At 42.4% G+C, this 18,057-nt stretch overlaps 1 long non-coding RNA gene across 1 annotated transcript in view; it reads right to left on the bottom strand.

Annotated features, from left to right (window-relative positions):
• The window catches only part of LOC117795181, a 202,217-nt gene that overhangs the window by 73,466 nt on the left and 110,694 nt on the right, over positions 1-18,057 (bottom strand). Inside the window, exon 2 of the long non-coding RNA XR_004619033.1 lies at positions 4,540-4,716. This is a non-coding gene — a long non-coding RNA (uncharacterized LOC117795181). The remainder of the gene's footprint in view (positions 1-4,539; positions 4,717-18,057) is intronic.

Raw genomic sequence — 18,057 nt, 5'->3', positions numbered from 1 at the left:
TTCTGAAAACTGGTGGTCAATTACACGGGTTTCATTGCTCGAGATCTCCTAGGGCAGAAAATTCAATTTATTTCCATCTGTGTTAGTTTTCTCTCAGAATGCCTTTTTTAAATTGGCAATAAGCACTTGAGCCCTCCCAAGGATTGTTCACTCAACAACATGTTCCTAGCGTTCCTAATAGGTGTGTGTGCTAAGAAGAGAAAGGATGTCCCACCACCTTTCCTTCCAAGTGCTCAAAATAACTGACAAGATCTGGGTCTGCTGTAGAATCACAGAGGTTTCTGTCTCCCAAAGAATCAAGGCTCAGTACCAGCAGAGTCAAAGGGTAAATGTTCTGAAACTCCAAACCCTTCCCTGAAAGAAGAGGCATTTGAGACTGAGGGTGAATTATACTGGCCACTGCCAAAAAGTTAAAAAAAAAATAGTAGTGTTGTGAGCATAGCTAGAGGCAGAGGAAAGAAAATAAGGAACAAACCTACTTGCTTTGCATAGGTTATTCCTTCTGCCTGGAATGCCTTCTCTCTTTCTCCAACTATTGAACTCTTATTCATGCTTCAAAACCCAGTTTAAATGCCACCAACTCTTAAGATTTCCATACATTTCTCCAACCTTCCATACAGTCACTGCTTTCTGTGGACATACAGAGTACAATCCACTCTCAGAATATAGAATGGCAGGGGGCACCTGGCTGGCTCAGTGGGTTGAACATCTGACTCAGCTCAGGTCCTGATCTCAGGGTCATGAGTTGAGCCCTGCATTGGGCTCTGCACTCTGCACAGAGTCTGCTTGGGATTCTCTTTCCCTTCCACTCGTTCTCTCTCTCTCTCAAATAAATAAATAAATCTTAAAAAAAAGAAAAGAAAAGAATATAGAATGGCAGGTAGATAAGAACTCCTTCCTGTGTAAGATAACCCAGTATCAAATTCTTGCTATATCATTCACTGGCTGTGTGACCTCATGCAAGTCATTCAACTTCTTCAAGGCTCAGTTTCCTCATCTGTAACATGCTAACACACACAAACACTTAGCACTGTGCCTGGAATGTGATGAATGCTCAATAAAATGGTAGCGAATTTCTTCATTACCATCATCATTATCACTCCAGCCTCTGAATTCCCATGAGCATGATTTTCCTATTGTCCATTCATTAATTTGCTATTTACCCCTATGGCCTTGTTTTGTTAATTAACATCTCATGTGTGCATATCTTCTTTCCTTAACTACATGGCAAGGCCCCCAGAGACAGGAAATGCATCTTATACTGTTATATACAGCTTATACGACTGCAAGAACACTGCCAAACACATAATACATGCTCAAATATTTGCTGAATAAATTCTTAAATCTCTGGCTCCCAGTATAGGTGCTTATTTTGCTTGGCAACAGAACAAATAACATTTTATATTTACATTCTTGTTTCCAAGGCTAATTGATGTGGGTCTTATAATCATAAAAAAACCCCTCTAAACTCTCCCCTAATAATGGCAAAAGCCATCAATTAAACAAACCATTAGATGTATCAACAGCCTATTAATCTGCTTTTAGTGGAGGGACACTGGTTGATTTTCAACTGTCTGGCTGAACAGTGGAATTAGGTTTAACCAGAATATTCTGTTTGGTTTCTAGCTCTCCATCTGCACTACTTACTCTATGAAAGGAGGATTAAATGATAAGGTAGCTAATATAAATATGGAGATAGAGAAAGATATGCAGACAGCACTTAACCTGGTTCCTGGTCCACTATAAATCTTTAACACATGGTGGCTTTAGAACTCCGGGGGGAAATGGTGTAAGAAAGTAAGAAGGAGATCCAAGCCCCAGCTCTGCCATTTTAGCTCTTTGATCCTTAGTCTACATCATTAGCAAAATGGAGGTAGAAATATCTTCATTGCAGGGTGATTTTGAGGATTAAATGAGATATGTATGATAGGACAGCTGTCCCTAGTGGCACAGGTGATATAGTGCAGAACACAGAACAGGGGGCCTGCCCTCATGAAGTTCATGGTCCAGAGAAAAATACAGACAAATAATCTGTACAAGAGGGTGGTAGATGCTATGCTGGAACGTAGTTCAGAGGACTGAGGGGACACACAGAGGGCGGGAGACCAGCCAGGACCTGCGTGCTGCGGTCACTGAAAGCTTCCCCCTAAGAGGTGTGTGCTGGCCATTCCCATCACCCACCCTTCCGCCATCCATGTGGGCTGCAACTACATCCCAGCTTTGACGCCTGCATCTTTGGTAGGTTCTGCAAGATGGATGATGCCAGATGAGACAGCAAGGCTGGAGGAGGCTACACTAGTTTCCAAGTGTTGCTGTAACCAAGTGCCATGAAAGTACCATGGGTGGCTTAAACAACACAACTCATCGTCTCACACTTCCGGTGCCTAGAAGTCCAAGATCAAAGTGTCAGCAGGGTTGGTTCCTTCCGAGGGTGGTGAAGGAAAATGTGTTCCATGCCTCTCTCCTAGCTTCTGGCGGTTTGCTGGCCATCACTGCCATCCTTTAGCTTCTAGTAGGAATCTCTGCCTTCATGTTCTCATGGACTGTGTGACTGTACCTGTGTTCAAATTTCCTCTCTTTATAAGGATACCAGTCATATTGGATAACGGGCCCATCCTACTTCAGTACGACCTCATCTTAACTAAATAGCTCTGCAGTGACCCTATTTGCAAAATAAAGTCACATATTCTGAGGTCCTAGGAGCCAGGATTTTATCATATGAATGGGAATGGGGATTCAACCCATAACAGAGGCAAAAGGGATTGTTCCTTCCATCCTTCCAGTCTATATCCCATTTCTGTTGGGGCTCGTGGTTCCCCCCAAACCTGAGCAGTACCAGTTGGTTCCAGAAACAGCAGCTAGCTCCTGTTTCCATGTGTGTGTGTGGTTTTTTTTCTTGTACTCCTAGAAACAGCTTCACTGTGTCCCATCGGAGTCACCAGAATCAGCTGGACAGGCCACCTTCTCAGAAGCAATCTCAGCCCCCTGGGGACCTTCCTACAAACATCTAGATTCTAAAGCCCCAACCTCTTCCCTTTGTCCCTCCAGCCCTGTGGTACTAGCTTCTTTCTGCCTGTGAGGGGCAGTCTCTGGCATTGCTCCTGATATTCGTACCCTTGTGTGATCCCTTCCCCTGGAGTGTAGGATGGACTTACTGACTCGCTTCTACTAGAAAACAGCAGAGGTGATGGAATGTCACTTGACAGATTAAATAATAAGACTGTGGCCTCCAGTGTGGGTGTTCTGTCCTGCTCACTTGCTGTGATGAAGCCAGCTGCTGTGTTGTGAATTGCCCTACAAAGAGGCCCATGTGGCAAGGAACTGAAGAAGGTCTCCAGCCAACAGACAGAGATAAACTGAGGGCATCAACCCAACAGTCCATGAGGAACCGAATCCTGGCAACAACCACTTGAGTGAGAATGGAAGCACATCTTTCTACAGTCATGCCTTCGGATGAGACCCCAGCCTTAGCTGCCACCTTTATTGGTGTCTTGTGAGAAGCTTAAGGCAGAAGATCCAGCTAAGCCATGTCCAGATTCCTGACCCACGGAAAATATGAGATAATGAATTGTTGTTTTCAGCTACTAAGTTGTGGGCTACTTTGTTATGCAGCAGTGGATAACTTTGCTTTGGTTGCACTTCAGTTACTATCTTTGCAAACTCAGTGTACTCCTTTTCCCTTTTCCCTGTTTCAATAAGTACTTAAACAACTCCCTATTAAATTCTCTCAGTTAAATTAATGAATATAATTTCTTTTTCCTAATTAGACACCAACTGGCACAAGATGACATCTGAGATGTGACCTTAAAGACAAGTGGGAGTTAACTAGGCAAGGAGGATGAGGAGAGTGTTTCAGGAAGTGGAAACACACATGTAAAGGCCCGGGCATCATTAGTTCTTTAAATACATTTATTAAGCACCTACTATGTGCTAGGCTTGCTGCCAGGTCCTAAGAATGAAATTATGAACAAGAGAGCAAGGTCCTATCCTCATGTTCAGAATAAGGCAGGAATGAGACAAACACTAGGACTAGTACATAGGGGTGAGCCCGCATTCTAGGCTTCCTCGCCAGGGACACATGCATCCCATTAGAATAGGAGCACTTGCCTCGGTAATCTTAATCTAGGCACGAGATGAGAAACCACCTCCTAGCTTCAACATTGCATCTGTAAAGCAAGGATGACAATTTCCCTCCCAGGACCGTAGCATTAATCAAATGACGTTTGGAGGCTTAAAGCAGGTTTGTATGGGAGACAGAACTCTACTACTGTTAAGACATAGTAGTCTTACTTTAACAACTAGTGTTCTCAATTTAGAATGATCCAAATCCTTCATCTGCCCAGTGGCCAGCAGCCCTCTGCTAGCCCAGAGCTGAATGTAGCCAAGACCTGCTTAATAGGATTAAACAAAGAGCCTGTTGCTTCTGGCCCCAGATAGCAGGTTGCTGGTCATTGATAAAAACAGGCTGTAATACAAAGAGCAACCTCCCCGTGGCCACCCGCCCCATAAATCATCAGCTACCAAGAGTTATTGAATTACCTTTAGAAGATGGATGACACCGAGCTGGAAGGCTGCTTGATAAGGGTTCCCTTTGAATAATTCCTTGTAGAAAGCTGGGTTTGAGAAATGGGGTCTTTCTAGCAGCTCAGCTCCATCCATGACGCCTCTGCCAGGTGCTTTCAAAAAAACACGTTTCCTTACGGGCTGCCAGAGCATCTGTGATGAAGGAAGAAAACTTACTGCCAGGCCTTGGGGAAGTATCTACTACTGCCAAGGCACAAAAGGCAGTTTTGTTTTATCATTATTACTCACTGTTCATAGTACTAACTCATTAATAATAACTACCATTTATTAAGCATATTCCATGTGCCAGGCAATGTGCAAAGCATTTGAGCTCACTAAATCCTTAAACAGCCATATGAGACCGGTCTTATTACTCTCTCCATTTGATCGATGAAAAAGTAAAACTCAGAGAAGTGACACGACTTTCTCAAGTTCACACAGCTAATAAGTGTTGGAGCTGAGACTCAAACCTATGCTCTTAACAGGAGTCAGCAAACCTTCTGTAAAGAACCAAATAGGAAATATTCTAGGTTTTATAGGCCATACCATCTGTGTTGCAATTATCACCTCTGTCCTTGCAGTGCAAAAGCAGCCATAGACAGTACATAAACAAATGTGCATGATTGTGTTCCAATAAAACTTTATTTACACAAATAGGCGGAGGGCCAGATTTGGTTGATGGACCATACTATGGAAATCTCTACTCTTAATGGTCCTATGGCACTAACTCTCTACATTTGGACTTTGCAGTTTCCTCCACTTATCTGCTTCCACACAGAAAATGTGCTGGCTCTTCATGGAGTTATTTATTCAAGTCATTTATAATTCCTTTTTTGAGCTCTCGAAGGCTCCAGCTCTAAGGAAAATACAGAGATCCTGCTAGTTTAAAAAGTGAGATATGTAAAATGTTTCAATTATTCTTTGTATAAGTGAAGAAAGGACCCGTGATGCTGCACTAACATAAATCCAAGATCTCAGTGCCTTAGAAAAAGGTTTCTCAATCTTGGCACTATTGATACTTTGAGCTAGATAATTCTTAGTTATCCTGTGCATTGTAGGATGTTCAGCAGCGTCTCTGGTCTCTACCCACTACATGCCAGTAGCATTTCCTACTGGTGACAAAAATGTCTCCAGACATTGCCAAATGTACCCCAGGGAACAAAATCACTCCCGGTTGAGAACTGCTGGATTAAGACAACAGAGTTTATTTCTCCTTCATGAGAATTTGGAAATGAGTCATGAGCTCTCCCTGATAAGTTCCCCTGGTGCCACAGGGACCCAAGATGTTTGCCTCTGCAGCTCTGCCATCTCAAAGGGTCTTTGTTTTCTGCCCTGCAAATGGAAGTGATGAAGAGTGGAGATCTCCCCCGTTCCTAACTTTCTCAGAACAGAAGTGACATGTTGCTTATGCTCATAGGCCATTGGCCACAGCCTAACTACAAGGAAGGAAAACTGGGAAATGTAGGAGAGCCTGTGTAGTATTTGCAACCCCTATTGGTCAATCACTCACTCAACAAACATTGAATGAGTAGCTATTCCAGTCAACAGTATAGTGATGCTAGGGAAATATATCTCAGTGAATAAAATAGATTTTGTCCCTGCCTAAACAGTGCTTATATTCTTCCTTCAGTGTGCTCCTTTGGGTTACCAAAAAAACCCAAAAAACAAAAAACAAAAAGAACAAAAAACAAAAAAAAACCCCACAAGAGTTAGGTTTGGTAACAGAGATTATTGAAAGGATACATGAGGATGTGTGAAATAAGATAAAATTATCTCAGCAATTATGCTGGGTCCAGAACTCCTGAAGCCTCATTAGAAACCTAATAAATACATCAAAAGTATGAATCTGAGTGATCTTTCTTTCCTTTGTTCACCTACCCCTCATCTGTCCTAAAATAGAGACTACAACTGGATTAATTGCCATCCAATAATGAGTCCTTATTGGCCAAACCACTTCAGAGTTTTAACAGTCAGCTTTCACTAAGCTATGCTGTCCTCACAAACAAGTCTGATATGGCAGTGGCTTGCAACAGACATTCATTTGTTGTTGATATACATGTCATCTGCAAATTGGTTTTAGCTCTGCCAATATCTCCTTTATTCCAGAACCAAATGAAGGGCAGCCCCATTCTCAGTCATGAGTTAGAAGGAAAAGAGTAAGTGGAATCAATGTTGGATCTTAAAATTTCTTCTCAGGCATGACATTCACATCTGCTGAAATTTCATTGGCCAAAGAAAGTCACATGGCCAAGTATGATATCAGTAGGGCAGGGAGGGTACTCATCCCACTGGAAGGGACACAGGAAAGAGATGTAGGGATGGGTCTATCAACTAGACAAGGACTCTAGCATCTAGAGGTAGAGGCCAGAGATACTGCTAAATACCCTACAAAGCACGGGACAACAAAGAATTACATAGCCCCAGTGCCAAGCAAACATTTGGATACTTAATATAATCTAACACCATGGTTCTCGATTTTGTTCCCCAGGGAACGTTTGGCAATGCCCGTGGGCATTTTTGGCTGTCACAACAGAGGAGATGCTACCGGCATTTAGTCCACAGAGGCCAAGAACGCTGCTTAACATCCTACAGTACATAGGAGAGTCCCCCACAACAAAGAATTATCCCACCCCAAATGTCAATAGTGCTGAGATTGAGAAACCCTAATCTACCACAAGAGGCAACTAGGCACATTTATTCATTCATTCATTCATTCATTCATTCATTCATTCATCTTCATCAGAGATTTATTGAACGTCTATTCAGTGTCAGACACTGTGCTGGTCCCTGGGGATAAAACAAAAGTAAACATTAATACAACTCCTGCTCAAATGGATTTTATAGTTTACTTGGAGAGGCAGACATTAATCAAATAATCACACTAACGAGTATTTCATGACAAACTAAGACAAATGAAAGAATGGAACAGATTCTCCAAGAGTTTATTCTCTAAGAGAGATAGGGGAGTCTTTTACACGAAGTGACAAGAATTCTGAAGGATGTGTAGGAGTTAACTAGATAAAGAGGACAAGGGAGTTCTAGGCATAGACATAGAAAGCAGCATTTGTGGTGGTGGGGGGGACTAAAAGGTCAGTAGAATGAACACACAGGAAATAAGGGGTGAGTGGTGTATGATGTAGCTTAAGAGGACATCAGGGACAAGACCATCCAGGGCTTAGTATGTAGACTAGTTTATGGAGTTTGGTTTTTCTCTTACGAGTAATGAGAAGCCACCAATGGGTTTTAAACAGGGAATGAATTATCCACTTTACATTTTGAACAGATCATTCAAGCTGCAATGTGGAGAAGGGCATAGAGGGGGTATAGAGGTGATCCAGGGAGACCTGTAAGCTGACTGTTACCATCGTCCAGGTGAGAAATGGTGGAGGCTCAGCTAGGGTGGTGGTGGGGAAGACAGAGAAGACTGAATATATCTGAGAGCTAATTAGGATGTGGGATGTGAGGAAAGGAAAGGTATTCAGACTGTCTTTTAAATTTCTAGCCTATATAACCAGATGGATGGTCCTGGTGTTCACTGAAATAGGAAACACTGGAGAAGGACCAGGTTTGGGGGCAGGAAGACAATACACTCTATAATAGAATATCAGCTTAAGTTGTCTTCGAAGCAGCCAGGTAAAAATATCAAGAAGGCAGCTGGATTTCATGTCTGTGATTCAGAGGAGAGGCAAGGCTGAAGTTATTAATATAAGAATCATCAGAATACAGATACTCAACCCTGACATTGCAGCCTTTGACTTGGACCTCAATCCCTGGCTTCATCATTTGTGGCTGGTTATCCTTGACTAAATTGCAGTAACCATAACAACTTTACAAAAATAGAACCACTTATCTGCCTCCCTCAAAATTCATTCATTCAACAGTTTTAGATCTCATCATTTGTGACTGGTTATCCTTGATTCAATGGCAGTAGCCATAACAACTCTACGAAGATAAAACCACTTATCTGCTTCCCTCAGAATCCATTCATTCATTCATTCATTCATTCATTCAACAAACAGTCTTGTATGTTAATGTGTACCAGCCTCTGTCCTTGGGGGCTGATGATATAGCAGTAAATGAGAAAAACAAGTTATGATTGCAGGCATTGAATATTTTATGACTTCTTCCTTTGTGTGGATTGCTCAAAATGACTGACCCTTGTCTTTCATGCCCAGTTTGGAGTACATTGTCCCACATTGAAGGAAATGCCTGTAAAATGACCTCAACATTTTAAAAGGATAATAGAACTATTAGTATCTCAGCCTTATTTTGGTAGTATCCATTCAGTTCACTGATGTAAAATAGATTTCTTCTCATAGGCCAACTTTAATTGATTGGTAGTGGCTGCATGAAGAGGCAGGCTCAGAATGCTTCAGCTGAAAAAGAGATCAATTAGTAATGTCTGCAAAGGATTTGATATGGGAGAGTGGAATGCCAACATATGTACTGTTGAATTCTCCTTGATAATATTTTGCTAAGAAATTTTGGGTCTATGTTAAATGAAAGATATTGGTCTATCATTTTCTTTTTTTATAATGTCCTCATCAGATTTTCTTATCAGAGTTACGTTGGCCTAATGATGCAAGTTGGAAACAATCCTCTTCTTTATTTTCTGAAAGGGTTTGTGTAATCTTAGTGTATTTCATCCTTAAATATTTGATAAAATGGGCCTGTAGTTGTAGAGGAGGGAAGGCAAGGAGAAGTTTTAAACTGTGAATTCAATGTCTTAAATAGATACAGGGCTATTTAGATTTTCTATTTCTTCTTCTGTTAATTTTAGTAAGTTATATTCTTCAAAGAATGTATACATTTCATCTGAGTTGTCAAATTTAATGCATTCATTTAAAAGGTGAAGAAACTTAAAACTTAGCACAATTGGCATGCCCCAGGTCTTACAGTAAATGACAGATCAAATACATGAGCCTGAGGCTTAGTCAGTTGCTCTATCTACAACATTCAGATTTATCCTACTTCCAAAGCCACAGGGAAATTGTCCAAGGATCTTGCCAAAAATTGCATACACATGCATTTTAAATGCCCACATGCTCCAGTATTTGGCATAAGCTAGGAACCTGGAGATAAAGAGCTGTCCAGGGTATAAATCACCTTCATCAGCACCAAACTGGACCCTCAGATTTTAATCAGTCTTACCCACCAAAGTCTGAGGCTTTTTGAGAAAACTCATGGATCACAAGAAAAAGAAATCCATTCTGTTCAGGTTGCCCTGGGAAGCACCCAGTCTACCTTTCTCCTGGGTGCCCTCTGTTCAGTGCAAGAAGCCAAGCTGTCCATGCAGATTATTTCCCCCTGAGTCTGGGCCTGGTCATTAGAAGACAAAGTCCCTAGGGAGCTTCTCTGCCTGACCTGACCTACTTAGATGTGTCATGCCTGATGAGAGTGGGAATGAAACTAATGGGGATGGACAAAGGCAGGCTTGGGGTGGCCCAAGGGAGATCCACTCACAGAACTTGGCTCAAAACATTTCTGGGGGAGGGGGGTAGGTCTCTCTAGGGGAGAAGCATCTCTTAAATCTGACCATATCAGCACCCTGCCTGAAAATCTTCAGTGATACACTTGTATGCTCATGAAATAGTCCAAATTCCTTAACATGGCCCCCAAGGCCTTGCATAGCCTGACCACTCCATGTTTCTTTCTCCACCCTTCCCCCTGACCACTGTCTTCAAGTGAAACGGACCTACTTTCAGTTTCAACATGGCAACAAACTCCCTCATCCCTTTGCATAGGATGTTCCCTTTGCCTAAAATATGTTCTCCCCCTATGCAGGCCCTTTGCATAGGATGTTCCCTTTGCTTAAAATATGTTCTCCCCCTATTCTCACTTGGCTTGTCCTACTTGATCTTTAGGTCACAGCTTAAAAATCACCTACTCCAATAGCATTGCCCAACACCACAAATCTGTGTTCCTTTTTGGGGCATCTACAGCTCACTACACTCACTCTATGGCCACATTTACACATTGCTTTGGAATAGACTGTCTATTTATCTACCAGTATCCCCCACTACTCTGTGAGCTACGTGGCCTCTCCCAAGTCCTATGGTTCTATGACCAACTGCCTACTTGATATCTTCACTTGGATGCCTATAAACATGAAAAGACATAGAGGAACATTAAATGCATCTTACTAACTAAAAAAGCCAACTTGAAAAGGCTACATGCTGTATGATTCCAACTATGTGACATTATGGAAAAGACAAAACTATGGAGACAGTAAAAAGATCAGTAGTTTACAGGGGTTGAGTGGAGGAAGGGATGAATAGGCAGAGAATAGGGGATTTTTAGGACAGGGAAAGTGTTCTGTATGATACTGTAATGGTGGATACATATCATTATACATTTTTCCAAGCACACAGCATGTACATCACCGAGAGTGAAACCATGGACTTTGGGTTATAACGATGCATCAATGTAGGTTCATCAATTATAACAAATATATCACTCTGGCCAGGGATGTTGATAGTGAGGGAGGCTGTGCAGGTGTGGAGGCAGGGGTATATGGGAACTCTCTCTCCTTTCTGCTCCATTTTGCTATAAACCTAAAAGGGCTCTAAAAAAATCTATTAAACAAAATAAAAGAAACCTCCTCTTCTCTCTCTCTTTCCCACTTCAACCAGCAGAAAAGGGGCAGGAAAGTGTGGAATGCAGGGGAGAAAGCAGGCCTAAGCACAGCCAAGGACAGGAAACAGAAGGAAAAGCTTTGAATGAAATCTAAGATCGAAGTTGAAAAATGGCCTGGTGGTCCAGGCTTTTTTAATAGCCCAAGGGGACTGACAAGTTATGGAATCCAACTGACTTACCAGGTAGCAGGAAGGTGGGATGTGGGTGGGAGGTGTTAACAGAGACTGGTCTCAGAGTAGTTCCTCAGAAAAGTAAAACAATTTCATGTTTATTCCTCAATGAAAGGAGACTTCTCAATTAAATAGTCTCCAATGGCAATTTCTGAGATCTCTCTACAAATCAGATCAATTCTCCTTTATGTATGCACATGGGCGTGCACACATGCGCACACACGCCCACCCACCCACAGCACATACCACCAAGAAAGGCCTCTGTGACTGGCAACATCCCAACACACGTTCTGGTCTTACTGACAGAACACAGGGCATTTTAACGAGACTATTCTCTGGTTCTGCTGAGAAGCAGAGTATCAGTAACAATCACAATTACAAAATCTCACACTTCTTTTTTTTTTTTTTTAGTTTATCTCTATTTTTTTATACATACAGTACATCCCAAGTTTTTGATGTAGTGTTCCATGATTCATTACTTGCATATAACACCCAGTGCACCATGCAATATGTGCCCTCCTTACTACCCATCACCGGCCTAGCCCCATCCCTCCCCCCCTTAAGCCCTCAGTTTGTTTCCCAGAGTCCATAGTCTCTCATGGTTCATTCCCCCTTCTGTTTACTTCCCCTTCCTTCTTTCCTTTCTCACACTTCTATTCCATTTTGTTTCAGGAGGTTTAAAACGCTTGGCAGACTTTAATTCATTAGCATATGCATACATTCTCGCCACCTGTGAGAGGAACTGCAATTAGGAGGTGCTCCTGCCCACGTCTGATACGGCGCAATAAGATCCCAGGACACCTGTCAGACAGTCACGTGGTCCTGTCTCAATCATTCCTGAACTGTATTGTGAGACTGTTCCACAAGGGTTGAGACGACAACTCCCTTCAAGGCTTTCTAGGTCACCAGTGGTCCAAGGGCTGCCATATTCATTCTTTAGGCTTTATCCAAAGTGGTTTCTCCTTCTCTTCATTCTGACTTGAGTTTCACAGCTTCTAGAGATACATACAAAGACCAGCCAGGCCCCCCAGAGAAAGGTTTTCTAACAAGAGCAAGGGTTATTATGGTCCTGATCCAGCTGCTATAGCAAACCTCTCCTCTTCCCCCACAAAGCACAGCAACCCACTTAATTAAAAACTTGGCCAAGCGCTGGAATCCAAGTGCTGGAAAAATGCCCTGATCCTTATCACTTTCCAGAACCAGAGAGACAGATGGAAATGGGTAAAGGGGGGCTCACTCCTCTGACACGTTCCTCCCACTCCAGGGCTGTTGAAGGGCTGCTCCCTCTGCCTGGAACACACCCAGCCCCTCGTTCTGCTCCTCACTTAACTCCAACCCCTTCTTCAGATTACAGCACAGGTCACTTTCCCGAGCACACAGCAGATCGTTTTGTTGGACGCTCTCATGGGAGCAAGTCCTGTCCTCGACAGTTTGTTCACTTTGTAGCAGTGTACCTAAGTTTTGAGATTATTTGATGGTGGGCTCCCTCCCTGGACTCTAACTCCATAAATACAAGGACCGCGGCAATTCTAATGGCCAACACAGCTCTAGAACATAGCAAGCACACCGCCTGGTACACAACAGATACACAATAAACATGTCATGGATAAATCAACTAATCCTATTTTACTGAGAAATACAAATGCATCCAATAAATATTTGTTGAATAAATTAACCTATATCTTTAAAACTGTCAGAATATTAGTACCTACTTAGTAATAGTATCTACCTCATAAAGCAATTAGGAGAATTACATTGTTAATGCAAACAAAGCTCTTAAACAATGCCTGGCATATAATAAGCACTCAAAAAATATGAGTTAATCTTACTATCAATATGTTATCCCAGTCATAGGAAGATATTTCGAGTTACGATCTAAAGTAGGTTTTCTCCACATTTTCTGGTAACTCAGCCCTACTTTCGGCCTGGGCAACATTTCTGATGTGAAATCAGACTCACAGGGACCCTCAGCTGCACATCTGGTCAATGGCAGAGCTTGGATTCCAACCCACATCTCTCAGCCTCCAAAACACTAGCATGTAACCCACTTTTTCTCAAGTCAACTAGCAATGATCAAGTGAACAGACGGATAGAACTTCAACTTTATTCATTTTGAAACATCAACTTCTAAAAAATTTGTCCCCTAAAGATAAGATATTACTTTCCTGAGGAATCACTACCATTAGAAAAAGTACCTAAAATGATAATAATCTCATGCCTTGCTAAGAAATAAATTCTCCCTTTTTATTATAACAAAGACAATGGTATACTGATGCATTATTGGAAACAATTATCTTTATACTTGGTTTAGGCTATAGCTCACCAGAAGCTGCTGCCTCAGCCAATATTACCTAAAGACGGTGAATTTTTTCATTTTGTTTTAGTCCTGTGAAATGTGTTTTAAAAGGGAACAGGAGACCCTATTTGAAAAATCGATTATATATTTCCATTTTAATGTAAACATTTAGTGTCCAACACTCTGCCTCACCATCTCATTAGCCTCTGAATGCAAAGCACCACTGCAGACATTTATTTCAAACACTTTTTTCCCCCAGTCAGAGAAAGCGAATTGAGCAAATAGTTACCCTGGCAGATAGTTGACCAAATGCAATAATCGCGAAGATGGGTGGGGGACAAACTTCCAGAAGAAATGAGAAAATATAAGGTAGCTTTAAATTAATCTTCTCCAGGGAGCTGTTAAGATGTTTATTTGGATTTTCAGAGTAGCTTTCAAGCTCTGCTTTGCAAATATTACACCCCCAAAACAATAATAGTAAATAAAGTGGATTTTATGACGATCCATTTAGGCTCTAAATGACCAAATGCTGTTTTGCTTTATGTTGGGAAGTTACCTCCCTGAGATTACCGGAAAAGGCCCTTTGCAAATCCAAAAGGTCTGAAAGGAGAGCGCTGTTTGAAGCCCATGCTGGGTTTAAAATTCATTTCCCCCCTTAGTGAGCTGGTGTCCTGTTTCCAAAAAGCCAGGGAAGGCAGCCGGTCTCACCCAGCCCACCAGGTACAATTGAGGCAATTTAAGCTGAGCGCAGAGTGCTCCATTTCAGGCTGGAATCACGCCGAGGTGTCCTGACAAAAGCTACGTTCGGCACCTTCAATTCCATGTCCCATTCTGCGCTTTGTCTGCCATTATTACCCGGGATTGCAAAAGCACTTGGCCCCGTTAACTAAGAGTCAGCAAAGACAACAATAGCAAGGAACTGCTTGGAGACGCAAAGCTGCAATCAGGAAGAGGGGAGCAGCCAGACATGCCAGCGCAGCTCTGAAAACAGATGTGGCTTCCTGAGTGGGAGAGAGGCTGGGTTTCTGGAAAAAGGCAGTTTCAACGTAGATCATCACAAACTGCCGATGGGTGCACCTCGGTTCAGCCACTTGGGAGGGCCTATTTGGTAGCACTGATTGAGCCTAAAAAAAATGCATGTGCCCTAGGATACAGATCTACCTCTTCCTGGCCTCTGTCCTAGAGAAGAATGCAAATGAATGTAATATGCACAAGGAAATTTCAACAGAGGTTGCTTGTAATAACCAAAAGGTGGGAAATGATCTAATATCCATCTCCAGGGGAACAGTCACACCGTGGAAGGCTCTGAGAGGGGTTATGCCCTAAGCAGGAGAGATAACACTATCCACACTCACCTATCCAGGAGTTGAGATGTTCCAGAAATGCTTCCAAGTGCCTCGCACACATTGAATCTTTGAATCCTTACAATAGTCCTTGAAACGATTCTCTGATTATTCTCACAGGGCAGCTAAGGTACCGAAATGTTAAATAACCTGGCCAGGATCGCCCAAGCACACAAGGCGTTTAAACTCAAGCCATCTAGCTCCAAAAGTCATATTGCTTTTCAAAGAATTTTAAAAACATATTTTTCTCTTTGAATTAAAAAAAAAAGTTGCAAAATGATACGCCCAAATATGTACCTGCCAGCCAGAGGCTCAGCTTTGTGGCCTGTGGTCTCCCATTCCCTGAACAGCATTGAATGGACTTGGCCAACACCTGCCTCTCACTCTCCCCTTCCTCTGTTTCCCAGGCTCATTGTTCCGTTCAGAGAGCACTGTATCGTTACATTTAGATATGTTCATACATTGCTAGGTCTCAACCAAGTTTGTAGTCCTGGAGGCCCTTTTGTCTTTTTATGATGTTCCCTATGGCAAACCAGAAGTGGGAGGAAGAAGTACTTGGTATGGCTCAGAGAGTGGATTTTGGAGTCTAAAAAATCTAGGTTTGAGAAAGAAAGAAAAGAAAAGAAAAGAAAAGAAAAGAAAAGAAAAGAAAAGAAAAGGAAAGGAAAGAAAAGAAAGGAAAAGAAAGAAGGAAAGAAAGAAAGGAAGGAAAAGGAAAGAAGGAAAAGGAAGGAAGGGAGGGAGAAAAATGAAAAAAGAGAAAGAGAAAGAGAGAGAGAGAAAGAAAGAAAGAAAAAGGAATCTAAGTTTGAATCAGTGTGCGTGCTTGGGCAAGTGTTTTCACCTTTGTGAGCCTTGTTTTCTTCATCTGTAAGATGGGGATGTTAACAGTTCCTACCTCACAGGTTGTGGGGATAACGTATAGGCAATGCTTAGTATAGTTCTGGTATATCATAAGCCTCTGTCTGGTCCATGCTTTGAGGGGTAATCACAGTTTCCTATTTCTTCTTTCTTGGGGAGATCTTTCACTCTATCCAAAGGAGGAAGGGTAGCAAATTCAGTTCAACATGTAACATTTACTTACTACATCAGACCAGAGGCATTTGTCACTGGGAGCTATCTGGTATACAACACCGCCTCCTGTTGACACACTGATTTGCACTTTTTCCCCATCAAATTCCCACTGAGAGCAGCTCTGGGATGAGTGCCCCTAATCACTATGGAAGGTGTAAGGGGAGAGTGAATCAGGTCCCTCTGGCCACATGCCTTCTTGGGGTTTGGAATCTTGAGCCCATGACTGAAGGACATAGAGATGGTTGAAGTTATGAATGGATTTCTACTGTTGGATGTTTGCTATAGTTCCTGGTACTTATTCCCTTGCAAGCCTGATCCTCTAGCCCATTATTCATTCCATGTACCCCCACATCCTTCTAATATATTCTCTTTTCATTGAAGAAAGCAGAGCCAGGTTTCTGTCCCTTGCCACCAAGAAGGCTGGCTCCTTACACTGGCTGTGCGCAAGACACCGTGGGTATAGAAACTAAAGACACCAGCAGTCCCTGCGCTCAAGCTGTCCATAGCCTTGCAGAGAAATCTGGAACACTCTCATTAGGTGCTTGGTTATGTAGTAGCCTCCCTTTCCACTTCCTCCAAAAAGACAACATCTGTTAGAACTGAGATGAGAGAGAAGAGCAGAAGAGCCATGATGGGACCAATGGTATCTGAATTCTCTGCCTACTCCACCCTCTTCTAAAGACCAGAGAACATACCCAAGCTTAATCTTATGGGCCTCTTTAGAAGTCTGGCTAATTAATGGCTGTAAAAGCAGTTTGGACTTGGTAAGCCTTTTATAATGTGCCTCATTTAGACATAATGGGCTCAAGATTGCCTCTGGCATCCTCAAGAAAATTAAAAATCCAGTAGGCAGTGGAATTGCCTCAACGTGGTTTTCCTATTACTTTTATTTTTATTATGATTGCAAATAGTGGCGTTACTAATGGTACCTTGGACGAGGAAGCCTTTCCGGGGAAGGCCTAGCTGTTTCCCTACGTCCACAGCATGATTTATTGGTCCTCCGGCCAGCAGCATGCTGGCTCCTTCTACATGATGTCATTTAACTCTTGCCAAATGGAAGGGAGTTGGAGGGTTCCCCGACATGTGGAGTCATTCCTAATGCAGGGCCACTACAAACAGAGACACCATTCATTACCCTCCAGCTTGACAATGTAAGTCCTAATTGGTATTTGTCTGATCCTTGGCTTTGGACAAGCAGGTGTCTTGCCTTTGTGGGCTGGGCAAGACTTGGAATTTGGAAGTCTGGGCTAGCATGCAGCATGGAAAGATGGCAGTGTATAAACTGGACAGAGGAGGCACGACTAATAATAATAACAATCACAACTCTACCCATCAGGACCTTTAGTTGCAAATAATCAAAGCACCCCTGCCAAGTTTAACAGAAGAAAAACTTTTAACAAAAGCAATACTATGGAGGACTACAGGGGAAGGGAGGGAAATCTGAAGGGGGAGAAATCAGAGAAGGAGATGAACCATGAGAGACTATGGACCCCGGGAAACAAACTGAGGGTCTCAGAAGGGAGGGGGGTGGGGGGAGGGGGTAACAGGGTGATGGGTATAAAGAGGGCACGTGTTGTGATGTGCACTGAGTGTTATACGTAACTGATGAATCACTGAACCCTACATCATAAACTAATACAGTGGCTAATGAACATAATAATGAGAAAAATAATAATAAAAATATCAAGAAGTTCCTGGCATCCCCAATAAGGGTCAAAGAATCATGATCAAGGAGTATATTGCCAGGAATGAAACCCAATCTATATCCCTTCAGCAAAGATGACTGCTACCACTACTTGTCACAGACATCTCAGCTAATATCAGTCACTCTGGGTTTGAAACATCACCCTCTGCGACTGTTGTCCCTAAAAGGCTGGATGCAGTGTGTCTGCCATGCTCACTCAAAGACAGATTCCACCTGAACCTGCTGGCCAGCATCGCCTATCGCCAAACTGAATTTTTGCATAGGTGAATC

The sequence above is a fragment of the Ailuropoda melanoleuca genome, chromosome 12, assembly GCF_002007445.2.
Source record: "Ailuropoda melanoleuca isolate Jingjing chromosome 12, ASM200744v2, whole genome shotgun sequence".
In the NCBI taxonomy this organism is placed as follows: Eukaryota; Metazoa; Chordata; class Mammalia; order Carnivora; family Ursidae; genus Ailuropoda; species Ailuropoda melanoleuca.
The sequence above is the reverse complement of the archived record's forward strand: the minus strand, read 5'-3'. Positions and strand labels throughout refer to the sequence as shown.